Here is a 5770-nt window from a genome sequence, read left to right as displayed (position 1 = left end):
ATTTGGATACATGCAAGGCATGATCCTTGGACTAATCCTTGATATTTCTCTTATCATGATGATCATATGTCTTGGATATATTTGCACCCGTGCATGCTATCTAACCCTTGTAGGTACTTGGATGAATCAAAATCTATGAGATTGCAAATCACTCACATCTTGAGCAATCTCTACATCACCAAGTCTCTACAATATGGTGTAGAAGACAAGGAAGCATGTAACTTTTCCACATATCCTTTGACAATTCCTCTATATCAAATTTCATTTATCAAATTTCATGATCATCACTTTGGATACACACATGCTTTTCCTTGCAAGACTAACCCATGTAGGTAGATGAACTCAAACTACAAGCGGTGCTCCCAACTCTTGATGTGCTACATCAACCTTGAGCATCCCACACAAGTTCAACTACATGATCAAATTCAACACCACCACCCAAGGTATGTTATTCCATCTTAGAGAAGCTTTCCCCCAAGTCATGGGTCAAAGCAACTCAACAAGATGTGAATACATCAAAATTCTTAAACAAAAAATGGTAACCCCATTTCGAGCTTAAACGATGACTGTGACCTACGATCAAGTGTTCTCACTTGACTCCTCAGTCAATATACTCTAACATAGGTGACTTTGTCGCCGACCAATTCTAGATGAAGTTCTCTAGTGTTTCTCTATGATGTTTGCATTTGTCTCTTGCATATTTGTTCCCCTTCTTTATTAAAAAAACTTCATCTAGATTTCTTTTACTTTTCTCTGTTATGTTCTGCATTCCCTCCATCCAATTCATTGCAAATTCTTTAGTAAATTCCTTGCAAATCTTTGTGAGATCTTATTTGCCTAGTGAGCTGAGATGACAACTATTCTCTCTTTGTGTTGAACTCGGACACGCTGATTTTTCTCTTTCGGTCAAACCGAACCATTTCGGTGCCACTGAAGAAAACAACTCGGTGTTACCGATTTCGATGCTGAGAAGACAATTTTCCATTTGCATCCTGCATATTTGTTCCAGCTCCACTCGATGATTCTTGTCCTCTACCTGCATCACATTCTATATGCTGCTTTGCTTTGTGACTCAAGGACCAAACCTATTTTGACTCACACTCCAGAAGATCCCTTCTTGGAAATTGATGTCAAAGGGGGAGAGAGAGATCACATCAAAGCTTAATCACATCAAAGGGGGAGAATGCTAAATCACATCAAAGAGAGAGAGAGAGACCCCAGATGCTTGGTATTCAAGAGGAGGGAAGTCACATGTCTTTAAGAGGGGAAAGACATGTTAGTTTGTGGTATGATTATTTTGCTCTGATTTGTTTTGCTCTCATTTTCTTTCCCCTATCTTCACCCATTATACAATATAAGATTCAGGGGGAGAAAGACTTCTAAGGGAAGGAAATCTTCGAATTCATTGCATATATTTACCTTTAGATATAGGTACTCCTATATCTAATAGGAGTACCTAGTACTCACTCTGTACATGTCATCCCAATCTAGGTACTCTTGTGGTTTCCTGTTCCTGCTCTGTTTAGTAGATGTCTCTGTGTTATCTAACCTGGTTTACTCAGGTTCATCTCTTCCAAAGCCAGCTCAAGACCACAAGGTAAGTATATGCATCACACTCATGTGCATGATAATCTCTTGCTGATGTACATATTGTTTGCAAGAAGGACTCATGAACATGAAGGTACATTTCCTATATTCACATCATTTGCTCTGATGCTTATAGCCAAGATACATGTAACTCATTGCTTGCTATGACATGCTTATGCATTCACATGCTCTTATATTCCATATTTACATGATTGCATACATGTAGGGGGAGCCTATGCATGTTACATGTTCTTCCAAAGCTTTACTTGCTATTCTTTATATCTTTATCTAAAGCTTTGATGTATGTTGTCATCAATTATCAAAAAGGGGGAGATTGAAAGCACAAGTGCTTCTTGGGTGGTTTTGGTAATTAATGTCAACATATCTCTTGTTGGACTAATACTTTTATCTAGTATATTTCAGATGAGTTCAACAGTGGAGTGGCGTGGACAAGAGGATGTGGAACCCCTTCAAGATGCTAAGGATAGAAGATTGGCAAAAGCTCAAGACTCTAAATTTTCATTTTAGTGATCCAAGATCACATTGAGTCCATAGGAACGCCAATACTATTAAAAGGGGATGAAGTGTTGCTTAATGGCTTGCTTGCTCAAAGTGCTTAGTGATATGCTCCAAAGCCCTCAACCACTTTCTCATATCCACATATGGCCCAAACACAAAGTCAAACTCGACCCCACTGATTTGATCTATCCGGCGCCACCGAGTTCATTTGACATAGCCACTGCCAGAAACCCTAATCAGTTTGATCTCACCGATGGGATCTCAGTCTCACCGAGATGGGCTTGCAAACTCTCTGTTACCTGTTGCAATTATTTTGGTCCCACCGTGATAAGCAATCGGTCCCACCGAGTTTGCCTGACCAACTCTCTATTTAGCTTATTACCAAAATCGGTTCCATCGAGTTTGTGTAATCGGTCAAACTGAGTTGAGGATTTACCCTAACCCTAGCACATCGGTCCCACCGAGTTGATCATATCGGTCCCATCAAAAAACCTAACGTTCACATTTCGAACTAAATTGGTCTGACCGAGTTTCATTGTTCGGTCTCACCGAGTTTGGTAAATTTTGTGTAATAGTTAGATTTTGTGTGGAGCCTATAAATACCCCTCCACCCACTCTTCATTCGCGGAGAGAGCCATCAGAACGTGCCTACACTTCCAGCATACATTTTCTGATAGAGAACCACCTACTCATGTGTTGAGATAAAGATATTCCATTCCAACCACAAGAATCTTGATCTCTAGCCTTCCCCAAGTTGCTTTCCACTCAAATCATCTTTCCAGCAAATCCAAATCTGTGAGAGAGAGAGTTGAGTGTTGGGGAGACTATCATTTGAAGCACAAGTGCAAGGAGTTCATCATCAACACACCACCTATTACCTTTTGGAGAGTGGTGTCTCCTAGATTGGTTAGGTGTCACTTGGGAGCCTCCGACAAGATTGTGGAGTTGAACCAAGGAGTTTGTACGAGCAAGGTGATCGCCTACTTTGTGAAGATCTACCCTAGTGAGGCAAGTCCTTCGTGGGCCATGGCCATGGTGGGATCGACAAGGTTGCTTCTTTGTGGACCCTTCATGGGTGGAGCCCCTCTATGGACTTGCGCAACTATTACCCTTAGTGGGTTGAAGTCTCCATCAACATGGATGTACGATAGCACCACCTATCGGAACCACAGAAAAAATCTTCGTGTCTCAAATTGCGTTTGCATACTCCAATACCATCCCTTTACATTCTTGCAACTTGCATGCTTTACTTTCTGTTGCTCATATACTCTTGCCATGCTTGCTTGAAACGTATTGTGTATGCTTATACTTGTGCTAAAACTCCACCTCAACTTGAAGAAATTAAAAACTGCTACTTTTCTTTGTTGAGGATCTAATCACCCCCCCCTCTAGACACCTCTTCTCGATCCTTTCATACGCCTCCCATTGGCAATAGCAAAGAAGTAGGCAGTGGGAGAGTCTCCCTTAAGCAACCAATTGATGGTACCCCTTTGGCGCCAATAAATTTCAGCATTACGATGCAACTGCACCAAAGTCTCCTCCAGAGAGAAATGCAGCACCCATTTTGAATCAGAGAGGCCGGAAGTATCAGCACGAAGGTCTAAAGCATTAATTTGAGTCATAAGCAGGGCCTTCTCCCTGTGCTCCTGTGCCGCATGATTACGAGACCAACCACACAGGAATTTACGTAAGGAATAGGAGCAATGATGTCAGTCATCCATAGGACCAAAGGAGCAACGAACCATCGAGAGAGTATCCGAAATTTTAGACGAGAGGAGGTCGCAAAAGCCATCAATCAGCAGCCAGGAAGCATCAAACTGGAACCGAGGAGGGGTGGGAGAGCGCTGAAGCCCAGCATCAAGAATGAGCGGGGCATGGTCCGAGCCCACAATGGCCTTAGCCTTGAGAATAGATAAAGGAAAAAAGAGAGTCCCAATTAGGGCACACAAAACACGGTCCAAGACAGAGCGAATAGGGGAGATTTGATGGTTAGTCCAAGTGAATCTAGACCCCACCCTAGGTATCTCACGAAGAGTGCAACTACTAATGAAGTCATTGAAAGCGTCTACTAGCGCCCAGGAGAAGTTGTTGGTGTTCTTATCAGTCGGGTAGCGAAGCAGATTAAAATCACCACCCACGAGGAGGGGAAGAGTGCAAGATTCAACCTTAATAGAAATCTCATCTAGGAACAGGGGGGAGAGGGAATGATTGGCCGGGCCATACACCACCATGGCCTCCCAAAGGACATTTAATTGGCAATGATACAAAACAGTACTAGCCCAAAAATCCCATGATCGAAAGCTACAAAGTCAAAAACTTCACGTTTAGAACCGATAAGGATGCCACCTGAATGGCCCGAGGAAGGGAGATAGTTCCAATCAAATCTATCATTTCCTGCAACTGCAACAAGCTCGTGGGCAGAGAAAGAAGCCTTGAAGGTCTCGACAAGGCCAACTAGATCAATATTATCGCCCCTCACGACATCTTTGAGTTGATCCCGGCGCCCCCGAGCGTTTAATCCCCTCCTATTCCAAAATAAGTCTTTCATTTGGAAGAAAGATTTTCAATACGGAGACTCGACTTGCAGGTGTTGGAGAACGTAGTATTTCAAAAAAATCATACGATCACGCAAGATCTATCTAGGAGAAGCATAGCAACGAGCGGGGAGAGTGTGTCCATGTACCCTCGTAGACTGAAAGTGGAAGCGTTTAGTAACGCGGTTGATATAGTTGAACGTCTTCATGATCCAACTGATACAAGTATCGAACGTACGACACCTTTGTGTTCAGCACACGTTCAGCATGATGACGTCCCTCGAGCTCATGATCCAGTTGAGGACAATGGAGAGTTCCGTCAGCATGACGGTGTGGCGATGATGATGATGAAGTTACCAGCGCAGGGCTTCGTCTAAGCACTACGACGATATGATCGAGGTGTTAATTGTGGAGGGGGGCACCGCACATGGCTAGGAACAATTGATGTGTGTTCTAGGGGTGCCCTCCCCACGTATATAAAGGAGGGATAGGGAGGAAGGCAGCCTAGGGCACACCCAAGTAGGAGGAATCCTACTTGGGCCCCTAGTCCAATTCGCCCCCCCCCCCACCATATTTGGACAAGGGGGAAAGGAAGGAGGGGGAGGGGAAGGAAGTAGGAGTCCTACTTCATACTTTCATTTTCCTCCTCTCCTTTCCCTTTCTCCACATGTGGCTGGCCCTATAGGGGACGCACGAGCCCCTTGTGGGATGGCGTGTTCCCTTACTTGGCCCATTAAGCCCATATCTTTGTCGGGGTTGCCCAGAACCCCTTCCGGTGACCCGGTATCATCCGGAACACTTCCGGTGTCCAAATACCATCGTCCTATATATGAATATTTACCTCTAGACCATTTCGAGACTCCTCATCATGTCCATGACCTCATCCGGGGCTCGGAACAAACTTTGGTCATCAAATCACATAACTCATAATATAGATTGTCATCGAACGTTAAGCATGCGGACCCTACGGGTTTGAGAACTATGTAGACATGACCAAGACACATCTCCAGTCAATAACGAAAAGCGGAACATGGATGCTCATATTGGCTCCTACATATTCTACGAAGATCTTTATCGGTCAAACCGCATAACAACATACGTTGTTCCCTTTGTCATCGGTATGTTACTTG

This window comes from Triticum aestivum, chromosome 3B (genome assembly GCF_018294505.1).
Source record: "Triticum aestivum cultivar Chinese Spring chromosome 3B, IWGSC CS RefSeq v2.1, whole genome shotgun sequence".
NCBI lineage: Eukaryota > Viridiplantae > Streptophyta > Magnoliopsida > Poales > Poaceae > Triticum > Triticum aestivum.
Note: the sequence above shows the minus strand (reverse complement) of the source record.